The sequence below is a fragment of the Nylanderia fulva genome, unplaced genomic scaffold (genome assembly GCF_048542155.1).
Source record: "Nylanderia fulva isolate GAGA-0341 unplaced genomic scaffold, ASM4854215v1 Scaffold5, whole genome shotgun sequence".
NCBI classification, from domain to species: Eukaryota; Metazoa; Arthropoda; class Insecta; order Hymenoptera; family Formicidae; genus Nylanderia; species Nylanderia fulva.
In genome coordinates this window covers 52918-67685 of record NW_028190587.1, presented here as the reverse complement: position 1 = coordinate 67685, position 14768 = coordinate 52918, and the positions used below count along the sequence as shown (strand labels likewise).

Here is a 14768-nt window from a genome sequence, read left to right as displayed (position 1 = left end):
ATGTACCACTCAGACACAGATAGTGAAAGCAGATTCTGCTTCTTTTATTTGTATAAGCGAACACTCGAACCGAGAGCATGAAAAGGACACGCAATCAAACCTTAACAATCCGTACTCATCCAAGTACGATAAAGAGATTTTCCACTTTTTTTATTAGAGTGACAATAGAATCATTTAAAACACAAAATATTAACTTTCATCAAACCGATGCAATATAGGATATAAAGTAAAAGACATTGCAAACTGTAATATAATAATATACAATACGTAAAATAATGAATTAAGTCATTACAAGATTGCAAAAAAAACACTAACTAGAAAATATGACTTATTTATTTCACGCACGTGCGATCTCTATTTTGTATAGTGCGTTCATATATAATTTTAGAATTCATATAATTTTATTGCTATTATGTAAAATCCAATTATATGCACAATTTTTCTGCAGTTATAGCGTCATATGGCGACGATGCGAAAGATTACGCTATTCAATAGAAAACGGCTGAAACGTCGACGCGTATTCTCGTAGCAATCAAAATTCTGTGAACATCAACGAAACGGCGTTGAATCACAGGATCAATCAGAGTCATAATATTTTATGGTGATACGACAGAATCTTGAATAAGGGTTGCTCGAATGCTGGATATCCACTTGGCAGTTAAATTAGAAACTCATGAAAATTGAGCGTAGTCACGTCATTTAACGGTAAAGGATCACTAATTGGCGGTAACCTGCTTCTCTTCGTCGTAGGATCGGTGATTCTTCAAAGCGGGACCCTAATTCCGGCAACGAATTCGCTCCGTTACGAGTCAAATTAGTTTAAACGGTATCCAGAGTCCTTTCCGCGTTGTGGAAGGAGAAACTAGGACGAAGCGAGAGGAAACGAGAAAGAATAAGCGAAGGACCGATCCTGTAAATTGGGTCCGCTGCGCAATTTCTATGGGACCTTCATGGGTTTGTGGGCGGAGACCTGCCCCTGGCAGACCGGAGAAAGGATCCAGAGTCCTATATGCGGGCTAACTAAATTCGACGAGAGGGTGCAGGTGTTCGATTTTTCCAAAGGACCTCCGTTATACGTATCGATATTACGTTGTCGATCCGTAGATCAAGAATGAGAAGGCTCGTTTATAAATTACTATTATAAGAGGAATAACCATAGCATTGATATAATTCTGAGAAGTGAAAAAAAATACTGTCGTAATTTAGGATTCCATAACTTCAAGTTACATAACAAGCGATATATTAATTTCTTTTTATATCACAGATATTACATTATGACTTATAAAAAAGTTGTATGATAAAAATCTCTTGTAAGAAAAAACCTCACGATATTCTTCCGATAATCGTAAAAATATAAAAATCATTTATTGTAGTTTCATAATGCATAACTGCAAAAATTGGTAATCAATTTTTTTTTTTTTTTTTACGTATGTATACAATTTATTATTCAATTATAATTATATAATAGCCACACACGTCGCGAATCCGTGTGCACAATTTTTCACGTTCACGTGCAAATTCCATGAGATTGTAAGATCAATGCGTAAAGGTTGTAAGGATCTTTATAAGCAGCCCCTTTAACCCTCACGACGCCTAATCCTTCGCGTTTGCACGTTTCGCAGCTAAAATCACGATTCGTACGTCTCGATCCAAAAAGGTGTAAGAGAAAAATCGTCCATGCGTAACAGGCTGCTCGATCCGCCAAAGACGCGTGCATTCTATTGCGCTTGTCTAGATCTTTTTCCAGATTGAGCCCGATTAGGTTCCACTTTGATCCGTAAGCGGAGCTTGTCGTGATAGAATGCGTATTTGGAAAACACGAGGTCCTACCTCGGGAATCTTTACGCGCCACTGGAGAAATTTAACGATACGAGCGCTTGTAAAAAGACTACTAGGTGTGGGTCTGTACACGCATGATCAAACTATAGTAACGCGATCGGAAAAGGTGAGCCATCGAAAAAAAAAAAACATCGACAAATTCGGACAATGTCGGTCTTCAATCTTAGAGACGTTAAGACATCTCCGTTTCCAATCATCATCGTAACTCTTACTTAATTAGCAGCTGCATACATCGTTACAAGTATCATAAAATAACTTTTCGATTTTCTTAGTAAAATATAGCAAAGCTCTCTTTATGTTTCTTTATAGAAATTTAAAAGTTTCTATAAATAGGAATAAATATGGTTTTCACTTACAAAAATTAATTAATTTTTCTTTTAACAAGAATGAACGTTCTCTTAAAAAAAAAATAAATCTCTTAAAAATATAGAATTAACTGGCATCGTTAGAAATGATAGAAAAAAATATTCCATTAATGACAAATATTTTTCAGATCGAATAAATATCTATATGTAAATATAAGAAACCGCAATAATTTTAAAGTTTCCTATGCATGGCAAGTTTAAGTTTTTAATTATTTGACTTAATATCTTTTTCCAATATTATTTGGCAATGATATACTAGTAGCTTTTGTGAAGAGAACTAAATCCGCTCAAAAATTACTCGAGTATTGTAGAGAATTCTTAAGAATCCTTATGGTTAAATTCTTACACGTAACCAATTCGAAGGGCTCCTCAAATTGGATACGATCAATGAAATTGTTTGATTTGGCATCTCGTATCTGCTTCGGCAAATAAGATCCGTAACGATTCGACGATCCGTCAACGAGCATGAAGTGGATCTCAAATAAGAAAATTACTCGGCGATTCCGTTCTAGATCGAAATAATTTTCCACGCGAGATCGACACGCCGCGCCGCAGAATTTTCGCGCCATTTTTCCGCGGCAAATAATACGCGCGCAATATATCGTGAGACATTTTGTGCCTCGATTTCCACGGTCGCTCTAGCTTATTCAAAGATTTACCATCCCAATCACCGTCTTGTTCGCCCGGATCCAAGGTGTTCGGCGAATGAATAAAATCGATGGCCGCGGAAAAAAATCCGCGATCACCGAGAGGTCGAAAAGGCAATCGCGTCACGCTGATTTTCGCGTCGTCCCGATATAAAGATCGGAACGGGAGCGCTCAAAGGTAGATAAAGAGAAGCGGTGGCGGTTCAAAATGCACGAATAGGACCACCCGTTTCGCCGTGTTAGCCGGGTCTGGCCGGGCCTGTCGAGGTTCTCGTTTCTCGCCTTTGAACCGACCGATACGCCGATTTCGAAGACTCTCCGTCGCTACCTTTCTTTCTTTCCTCGCGGACGAGCCACTTTTGTCGCCCCCACCCTTCCTTCTCAAAATCGCAGCCCTAATATTCCGTGACGACAGATCACTCCCGTTCCTCTACAGCTATCAATACACCACCTCCCGTCATCGTGCTCCCGGTTAAACGTTATTTACAAGGCCCGCATTGCCATCAAAGAGACGAGCGTCAGCTGTCGAATTATCCGCACTGATTGTTCGGTTAAAGATGATGCAACTCCACGGCGCGAACATATTCTGTGAGCAAACTTTATGCCAGAAATTCCCTTCAACTAGAATAGATTATTATAATAGGTTCCGTAACAGCTACAAATTTTATAGTTTTCAATTGTAATAACTGTAACTTTAAATTTTTAATCTCAAAATATTTGAGCAATTAACATTTTTCTATTTTTTTTTCAATTATTTCAATCCAGAATTTTTAAAATTATGATGTATCTTTAATAAATAATAGTTTCTACAATATAGAAGCAAATGGAAAATTATTCGCAAAAAAATTTGCGAAACATTGCAATCAAGATAAACACGATACAGACTAAAATAATATTCCCTGTTAATTACGCAACTATAGCGAGTTTGACGGAACAATTTTGGTTCTGAGGAGGACCAACATTTTTCTATTTTTTTCAATTATTTCAATCCAGAATTTTTTAAATTATGATGTATCTTTAATAAATAATAATTTCTACAATATAGAAGCAAATGGAAAATTATTCGCAAAAAAATGTGCGAAACATTGCAATCAAGATAAACACAATACAGACTAAAATAATATTCCCTGTTAATTACGCAACTATAGCGACGACGAGTTTAACGGAACAATTCTGGGGAGGACCAACATTTTTCTATTTTTTTCAATTATTTCAATCCAGAATTTTTAAAATTATGATGTATCTTTAATAAATAATAGTTTCTACAATATAAAAGCAAATGGAAAATTATTCGCAAAAAAATGTGCGAAACATTGCAATCAAGATAGGCACAATACAGACTAAAATAATATTCCCTGTTAATTACGCAACTATAGCGAGTTTGACGGAACAATTTTGGTTCTGGGGAGGACCAACCAATTACAATGATCACTCGAGAAGCGAGACCGTGTATGGAGAAGTAATTGCTCGGATTCGTTCTTGTTGTCAGTCGACGTGAGAACGAGACGCCTCGTTCGTTATCCCGAGTCCGAAAAAGGTAAGACTGTAATTAAATCCTTTAAAAGTGATTTAATAACACGATTTCAGGACGATACGCGACGATAATGTTGCCTCAAGCGTCGCATAATGCGATTTGGAAGGACTTGAGCGAGTAAAGAAAAGCGGAATGAGATAAGAAATAAGGTTCTTCTTCGAACACTCGCGACAAACAAACGCGACAAAGGTCTTATAGTGTTTTCGTTCGAGCGGAAATCGCCGCACCGAAAAGGAGCAGCACATGTTCGATCACAAAAACTACGACATGACGATTCAACAACGTTCAACACACTAAATCAAACTAAAAGACCCTTTTACATCTCGGAAATCTTTGAAAGCACGTAATCGGGAGTTTTCGAGTACGTAATTTAACCATATCGTTCACTTTTTATTTTTCGAACACAAAGGAGTTAAAATATATAGCTTGAAATCTATAATTATTTTTCTAAATATAAAAAAATCTATTTAAGACAAAAAGATGACTAATCGTCGTAAATGTTTGTTGCCAATTTTTTATATCATTCATAAGCGGGTTATTGTTTCGCTGACGGTCGATAAAAAATTGTGTACGTATCCATTTATGCAGTGTGGTAAGAAAGAAAAATGTTTCATGGAAAATCCAGTTTCCCTTTCAGACACATGGGGATCGCGTACAAAAAAGTTACAGAAGAGTCTCACGCGAGAAGAGATACCAATTTCCACGCACGCCACGAAATCACCTTATAATAACACGGAAGGAATTTTTCTCCCCTTCGAGCTGTTGTTCATCACGCCAACGTAATGACACGGAAGATTTCTTTCCCCGCATTGAAAGTTCCTGCGCGAAGAATAAAAGAAATTATGCCACCGACGTACGGGAAGATTATAATAGTCATTAGGCTATTTCGGATGTTACAGGGAAGAAGGTCGGAGCAAGAGGAAAGAATAAAGGAAAGGAGAGGATGGGGAATCTCTCTCGATGGACTAAGGTTTTTTGTGCCCCTCGGGGGTTTATAGCGTCGACGAGGCACTTGTTATGGCAGTAGATGCACGTGTTCTAATGGATATGCTGGACGCGGACGAAAAAAAATGTGGCTTTTCTCTAGGCATAGATAGGTTAGCACGGAGGGATATCTAGGAGTCTCGACTCCGGAGGATAGACGAGATAGATGATGAGCTCAAGGCATGCAGGGCCGCATTCGAATTATCACCGAGAAAAAGTTTCAAGAATTTCATTTAGAAAATTGAACATTTCCGAGCGTCTTTTTTCAGATTAAAAAGTATTTTTAATATCGTCGAATCATTAGCTCTTTTATAATATATAATGACATTTGAAAAAAAATGGGAAAGATCACTGACAACTGTATAGTTTTCTTAAATGCAGATCTTATTAATTAGCTTCTTTCATCTATATTTATAAATCTATATTATTATTAATGTTTTTTTTCCCCTTTTCAACCCCTAAATATATAAGTTCAGAATTCAAAATTCTCTGTTCGATAATTAAAATGTTTATATAAAATTAAATATAAATATCAAGTAAAAAATTATTATTTGAATGTTTACGTCATCCAAATATTATATAAAAATATTCCCATAAGATATCTCTCTGAGTCATTTAAATTTTGATGTCAGAAATATTTAAAAAAATTCTCGCAACTATAACTTGGGCATTAAAAGTAATTATGTTTTGCACATCGATATTCCCTCAAATAATTACGGCAATCACAATAGAGCTTATGAAAGAGAGAAAGCTGCAGCCCTGTAAGAATAACGTTATCTAACGCAGAAATCTTCGAAGGGCCCACATATTCCAGGGGGCCGCTCTTCTTTCTTTCTTTTTCAACGTTCTTCTCGTTTCCTCCTTCGGCTACTCTGACTCACCCTTGCACGTGTTCAATTTCAGCCTCTTTGAAAGCTCGTTCCTTATCCCGCTGGTCAGGATCCTAGAGAATCCTTGTTGCCGGACCCGAATGAGGTTCTTTCTCGGCCAACCGCTCCGCCCACAGGACCCTTCGCGTTCGAGAAAAGGATCGAGCCGCGACCAAAGAGACCCATCAAACCGTTCCTCCATATGTACGTAAAAAAGACCGTGGACGCACAAAGACGAAGGAGACGCCATCGGCGATGACCGTCGTCTTCTCCTCGCGAAAAGTCATTGTCGCCTCTGACGTTCGAACGAGCATTTTCGAATAATTGTTATCGTACATTAACAATTTAGGGCGAGTCCAGGCGGAACGGCGACTCTTCAAAAACGTCATCGTCACCGACGAGTGGCATCGGGCGTTTTGTGGGCCCGATACTCAATAGATGCCAATTCGTATAGTAAATCGTGATGAAGTTAAATGTCCCGTTGCATCATGCGCGGATTTCTCGGCAAGAGAAAATTGAAATTAAATTTTCGAGATAAAAATTTATCGCACTTTTATAGTTCTTTTACAGATTCTATCGTGACTATCATAATTATTTTGGGCGAAATTTAATGCGCAAAACATATTTTTTGTGTCTAAATTATTTTTATGAATTTTAATATAAAAAGGGTTAAAGTAGTTTTATGTTTCGAGAAAAAATAATTGATAAGATATGAAATAATAGAATTCGATAAGCATTTTTCATTTAAAATTGTTTACATTAGCGCACTGAGATTATTATATCTATTCATATGTGTATAATACCTAGATATAATAAAATATGTTAATATAAACATATATATTTGCTAAGCAATTTTCTCTTCGCGTCCAAACATTCTATAATTTTCATATATACGCTTTCTCGTACGAATTTGCCTCGGGGGATGCTATCTGTTGCAATTTTCTACGCGAGTCCGATGAATTTATGAGTTTGCGCATCTGCAGCATCCTTGAATCCACGTCTATTTTCGAAAAATAAAACGCATTCGAATTGAATTGAACGCTATTCATGTGCGAATTTCGAAAAAAAAAAAATGGTAAAACGCGAAGAGGTTCGCGAGCATCTTCGCTCCCGAAGAACGAATGAAATAGACAGGATATACCACGATGACACGGTCCACGCTAATCCTGCAATAGAAATCCTTAAGTCGCTACCGGTCATCCGACGGTAGCGCAGTAGAAGGCGGCAGAAAGGGAAGACGGGAAATGTATAATTTATAATGATAATCCTTTAAGAATGGATCCGTGCCCCGGAGGCAGATTCACGGTCCTGCGAGCTTCAATGCGACCCTCTCCTTCCGACACTCTTTCAAAACTATCCTCCCCCACGCTCGATTTTTTTCTCTCCTTTACTCCGGTCGGATGAATCACACGGCAGTTCCGTCAGGATCTTGTGTTTACATAGGTGCAAGACTTGCGAGGAACAGCTGTTTATTTAAGGACATAATGGCGACTCTCGTAAATGGAAACGGACTCTTTCCGAGCCAGATTTCTCGACGCGCAAAACCTTCGGGGATTTTGAATTCGATATGGAAGGAATATCACCACATGGTCCTCCAACAAGTTTGCCGACTCTCAAACTTGGTGTACCGAGTAATATTTGATATTAGGATTCTCGTGTTGATATTAGAGCCTATCAAGTTCATTATATAAACGTATATTGACGTTTTTATTATCGCGGGGAGTGGTTTTTAATTTGGATTTAAAGTGAAAAGTCAAGCTTTCGGCAAAATTTGATACGCGCAATTCTAATATTTCTATTTAAAATTCTTATTTTATAATATTTTCAATTATAGTTGAAGTTTCATATAATTTCTAAAATAAAACATATATTTTATATAAATAAAACATGCGTGTGTATAAACTTGTAAAATATTGTAAAAAGTGTTAAGTTCACACATATATAGTGAAAATAATTCACATTTAAAGGTGAAGATTGCTTTCTATGAATTTAATGCAGATGATGAAAGAAGATTCGAACCAGGACGGTTCTGCATTGTACAGAAGCAACGAGTGAAAATTTCAAGGATGCCCCGAGCAAAATTTATGCGTCACGGATACAGTTGTTCGCGAGCATACGAATCCTTCCCTTTTCTACGGCGCGCATCTAGGATGACGAAATTCGCTATTGAAAAGTACGTGTCGGAGCATCGCGCGAGAGAGTTAGGTCGCGTCCTTTTAAAAGAGACTTTTTCACACAATCCCGAGAGAGAATGCACCCACCCCCATGTTAGATTCGCTTTTCAAACGTCGCGGCAGGTCCTCGCATCTGCCAAGATCCGTTCTCCTTTACGCGAGACTTTGGGATGAGGCCCAAATACTGATCTCTGCGAAAGATCCGTGCAAGTTTAAACATGTCTTACCTGCTGCTGGCACTGGCTGAAGAAACTCGGTCGAAGCGCGCTTTTAATACTCTGCGGGTTCGAACCTGCAGGCTGGATTTTGCCTGTTGCAAACGTTTCGAGTTTACGTAACATGTGACACGAAAAGAAATCTTTTCTCCTTAAGCGAAATAACGAAACGCGTCTAACATGTTCGAACCTGCGAGAATCTACTTGAGAAATGTCTTTTCTTCGCACTCTTATTCGATCAAACTTGGCATCATATTTTCTAAAATTGTGTTTTTTGTAATTTATATAAGAAATGAAATTTTTCAAAAATGCTTTCGTGATGCAAATTGTATCAAAAAAATATCGCAAAAGATATTTCAAGTGTGATGTAATCCGGTCTAATATTTCTTATTTAAAATTATTTATAGAATAATATTTCATAGAATTAAGAAAATTAATTGTTCCTTTAGAAATATTATAAATTTTTACAAAATTAATAAATCAAAAGAATAAATAATATCAAAAAGCAGAAATGTCAAATTATGACAAATGACAAGTATTACTCCAAAGCATTGCAATAGATCAAGTGAATAGTTCATCACAAAATTATTCTATACCGTTAATCAGATAATTTCTCTCTTCGACCCTCCGATCCGTTAACCCAAAACCCCCAACCGGCGATGTACCGAAAGAGTTAGCGGAAACCTTGCGAACAATACGAAGGGAAAGGGTTACCCTTCCGACGGGACTGCACCTGTGAAAGGGTTGAAACGCGGAATAAAAGATTTCCAAAGTCCGGGACGTTAGCGACAAGTGCACTAAAAAACATTACTTCGCAAATTTTTCTCGGTATAAAAACTAACGCCGCGATTATTCCAATAATTTTAAACGCGCAGCTGGCGAGTTTTCTACAAAATCTGGAAAAAGGGCTGCGTAAACGGCAGCTGCGGAAACTATATATCACACAAACGCATATATATTATGTGTGCATATCGTGCAGTCGGTGGTGCACGCGGCGGGACAAGTTTTTCCGGTGAGAGACGAAGACGAAAATCAACCCTTGAATCGTCTTGAATTCTCTTTCAATCGATTCGCTCTCGGCACGCAAGATCGAAGTGTCGCTTTTATGATTGCGTGCTGCGCGCACATGTGCTGCGCGCACATGTGCTCGCGAGCACGATGTAAGGGTGAGAGAAGCGTCCTTTGTGAGCGCGTTTGACCCTTTTTACCTGGATCACTCTCGACCCTCGCCTTGTAATGTGGGAGGGAGAAATGTCGAACAAACATCGGCCGGTGCTTACCCCGTACGGTGGCCCATTCAACGATGTAAGATATGCATCTACAGCCCCGAATGGGCCTCGAAAATAACGAAATTCTACCGGAGATTTTCGTGATTTTGAATAATATTGCATTCACCCCCGTGGCCGCCTTTAACCCCTCTCGGCCTGGACGTTTTCAAAGGAATCGAAAGGGTCCTCTCTCGCGCGTCGCGGCATTATATGGTCCGGCCTTTTTTATTCTACCCACGGAAATTCCCTGGACCGGTCCGAGGGGACAAAGGCTTCCGCGTGGTTTTCTGACGGATGGGTGAGCGAGTCGAAGCGCATAAAGGATTTATCCGCGAAGGATAAATCGCTCGATCGTGAATAAGAAGCAATTTATATATTCGGCAGCATCATTGCGCTGATTTCAATTTTTTAACGGATAAAAATAAAAAAGCATTGTTAAATCGAATTATTTTTTGACATTTTTCGGTATTTTAAATGCATTTTGCATTAACAAAGAATTTAATAGCAATAAACATTCAAAATTTAGAAGATTCTATTTACGACTAGAGTCAAATTCAAGAGTAAAATTGAAAGTGTTAAATTGAAAGCAGCACAAATGCTTAGCACAAAGACTACATACAAAAGACATGTAGAGAACTCACCAACACCGACGTTTAAACTCGTCGATCCGCTTCAGTCGTCGAATCAGCGCTGGTGCGGCTGCTTCACCTGCGGCAGAAATTAGCGAAACGTTAATTCACAAAATAACAGTGCGTTTTATTGCGATGATGAAACGCGTCTTGGCCGACAGGCACAATCGCTGAATTAAAAAAAAAAAAAGTAACGAGAAATGCGGCAAATTATAATCGCGCGATCATTAAATGTTTCGTCGAAGACACGCCGAGCTTTACGAATTATATATTGACGAGCTGTAAAAAAAGCTCGTTAGAAACCGCTGGGAGTGTCCCGGTAATTCGAGATGTAATTCGGCCCGATTACACACGGTGCCGCCCTAATAACCGAAATTCGTATCGACCCATAGCCTCAACACCCCTTAAAAAATATTTAATAAGCATCGAAAAAACATAGTGGTGCAAGCCTATTATAAATTCCACCCATTTGCCACAAAGTGGGAGAAAGCATCCAACTAGGCCAACAGCTTGATCATTGAACATAACGAACGCAATCAGATAAAAAAACAAATTTTATAAAATTAATTGATCTGTAATTAGTTACAATTTCTCTAAAGATATATATGTTTTTTTTTAAATTATTTGTGAAATGCAAAATAATAAATTTAATTTAACGCACTAATAAAATTGCAAGTTTAAAATTATGTTACACAAGAATTAAAAAGTTTTATTTAAATATGGACACTATAATTCAAAGTAATATTTCTCTATACGTTCGAAGATATAATAAATCTGTGAAATAATCGATTGTTTGCGTGGATTAATTCTAAAAGTATAAAAAGAAAATGTGAATTTTTTACAAACTTCTTGCACATTTTAATTCAGGTCTGTACCCAAGATGAGAGATAAAATTCCAATCAAGAAAATCTATCTAAGAACAGCATCTACCTGCCGAAAGCGATTACCAACCCCGTAGAAGTGAGAAATAAAAAACGAATACGGTAGTCGTTGGACTATTTTTCGCCCCCAGGTGCGAACAAGATTTTTCTTTTTTTTAATCTCCTCTTTTCTTGACGTACCTTCGTTCATTATTTTTCTCTTTTTCTATTATCGATTTTTGCCTGGAAGTAATAAGTGAATAATCGGTTGACCATATTCTTTCGAAAAAAAAACTATAATATAAAGATAAGATTCGTACGAGAAAAATAAAATAGAGAAACTTTTACTTTGTTTTGTTTAATAAAATCGTGAGGTCATAATCATACCACACATTTATCGTCAAATATAGTAATTTGTCTTATTACGAAAATCGCATATCTCGAATAAAGAATCCGAAAAATTTACTCAACTTCTAAAATGGAATTCGGAGTTCAATAAATTAAATATGAATAGAAATTACGTAATGCTGCACGACAATTGCTGTTTCATATAGTAACATCGCATAATTCGAGCAAATCGATTTCAAGATTATATATGCGCGCATAAAAGAAATCAACAGTCTTCTTTCTTTTCTCGCGCGCGCTCATGTGTAATGGCACCGATTTTAAGACCGAGATAACTCGCTGCATCTGTACCAACCGCGGATGCGGTTTACCTTCGCCTCGAGAGATAAAACGAGACGAGGCTACCTTGGCGGCGGCGCGGCAGCTCGTTCGGATTTCGTCGTTCCACTTACAAACGATGCTATCGGGCATGAAATCCGTGGAATGTTCTCGGTAGGATATTTTATTACTGTCAGTAGAGGGTGTTCCATCAGTGGAATCGTATCGCCTTTCGATTAAAAGTATCAGAGATAGATTAGGATCGCATTTTCAGTTAGTCTTGAAATCTCAGTGACAAAGCATTTCCTATTTTCTTTTTATTATCCTCCGTAACTCGGCACTAAGTTTGAACTAATTTGGACTCGTATAGAATTATTTAAAAAAATATATGTAAAGATTATAGAAAATTGTATATATTAACAATTTAATAATTTTAATTAAATATATAACTAATACATTTTATAATTATATATATATATATAATAAGAAAATAAAAGTTAAAACTTTGTTTAAACATTTGGCGCTGACTGATAATTCAAAATTAATACTATGTATTAGCGTCATTTCTACAAAAAAAAAAAGTTTTAAATTTCTTATATAATAAGATTGATAAAAAACATCCGGTGATGTCAGATTATTGTACGTATAGCGAATTATAAAAGACGGATATCTGCGATATTACGTATCCTTTGTTTCGCTCTTGCAATCACTCCGCCAATTTATCCGCAGCCGACTCAATGAACCGCAAAGGAAATCATTAATTAAAGCTCCATGAGAGAGCGAGCAACGTCGAGTAACGTACATACGTCAAAAATTTTCAACGAAACCAACCGGATTCACGGTGGACGCCCAGTACAGGTCGAATTATCTCGATCTCGAAATCGGCACGATTACACGCGAGTGCGCGAGGAGGAAGCAGAAAAAGAAGCAGAGGAAGGGATATCTCGATAAAAGAGTGAGAGAAGGAGAGAAGCGCGTCGAGACGAGGATGCACTTCTGCTTGCACCTGCCGGTGACGTCAGAAGGGACTTCTTGTTTGAGCCTGCTCAGCCCCGGGGGTCACCACTACTGTTTTAGGTTACTCTGCACGCTTCTCTTCTTCTTCGTCCTTCTCTTTTCCCTTCGCAATCTCATCGAGGATCTGCTCTTCTCTCTCTCGCGTTTACTCGCAGCATCGTCGAACGTGCGTATACAAGTTTCATAAGCGAGCAAAGAACGCCGCGGTCATTGCTCACGTATTAATTATATGCTAATGAAAATTCCATGTAAAGTCGCGGTCTGAAAAAAAACTGCCAGGATCTTTTCAACATCTTTCCTCATCTGCTGCTCGCTTTTTCATAGTTACGATTTCTAAGTCATGGACCTGGCTTCTTTCTTCGAACAATTATTTTATTTAATTACGCAGAATTTATTACTCTATAATATAGAATTATATATGAACAAACTTCTTTATAAATCCTTGTCGTCTTGCAGACAATATTATAGCAATGCATAGATACCTAAATATTATTCGCATATGTATATGTGTATTAAGTTTTGTGTATAAACCTATATATGGATACCTTCTATAAATTCTAATAATAATCTTCATATCTGCAACGCCCTAAATAAGTAAACAAAAAGAAACGCATGCGCGTGATCTCGAACCTTTTAAATGCATTCCGTATACAACGTGCGTTTAGTCTGATTATTCAGACATTCGCGGATCCTTTTTCTCGTCGGTTAATGACGCGATAAAGCGATACTATCGTGCGACGGAATGCCAGAGGTAGTATTTTAATCAAGATCGTGTCATATCGCTCACCTCTAATGTTTGCCACGGTCGAACGTGAAGGGGATCGCGCGCTCCACCTTCGGAATAACGTTTTATCTGATGGAACCCGCGACACTCGTCCGGCACGCGATTTGCATAATCTAATGCCTTCGTTCCGAGACGCGAAATAAAATATAAGAATATGATGCAGAGTTTCTGCGAGATATTTATCGCGCCGCCCAATTTTCGAGCGTGATAACACCTTAAATGCTGTGTAATTTTCATTAAAATTTTTCTACAACCTTAGCGATAAACTTCGATGCAAGCAAATTTTAATTATATTCCTAATAATTAATAATCTTTCAGTAAAATAAAATAGATTCTTATTTTTTTATCTATTTTTCTTCCAAGAATCAAGTTCTCCCAAGTTCTCCTTGTTTAGAGAAGTAACGGTATTTTAAAATCATGTCAATTCTAATAGTTCTCATCAATTTATAGTAATTAAATTCAAGAATTTAATTTGATTTTTGTAGATTCTATTTTTTCATACGGAAACGCTGATGTTTATCGACATTAGTAGACTTTCCAAGTTATAAAATCAAAGATCGACGGCGCGTAATTTATGCCGACGAGTCGCTTGTTGGTTAATGAACCATTCTGCTCAAGGAGCACAAACGCGTTTCGGAAATTTGTCACGTTACACGCGTCGCGAACTCTTCGTTTCGTTGGATAATGCATGTGATTATCGATACTATAAAATATACGCGTATATAAATTTTCAGGAGAATATAAGAACGACGCGGCTCTCAAAAACTCGACGGACCGTTCTCGAATCGCTAGGATGTGGACAAGCAAAACGATCATGAATTATTAATTCCATGTGAGACGCCTCCGGGATGATGTGCACGCTCGCGCGAATATATACGCAAGGAAAGAAGAAAGAGGCTTTAAATCGGGACACACCGCGC

The 14768-nt window shown here is 37.7% G+C and overlaps 1 protein-coding gene across 3 annotated transcripts in view; it reads right to left on the bottom strand.

The window, feature by feature from the left end:
- The window catches only part of LOC114942025 (tubulin monoglutamylase TTLL4), a 137473-nt gene that overhangs the window by 81900 nt on the left and 40805 nt on the right, over nucleotides 1-14768 (bottom strand). For all 3 annotated transcript variants that reach the window (XM_029317290.2, XM_029317287.2, XM_029317288.2), the window contains exon 3: nucleotides 10537-10603. The gene's annotated coding sequence lies outside the window, so the exon portion shown is untranslated. The remainder of the gene's footprint in view (nucleotides 1-10536; nucleotides 10604-14768) is intronic.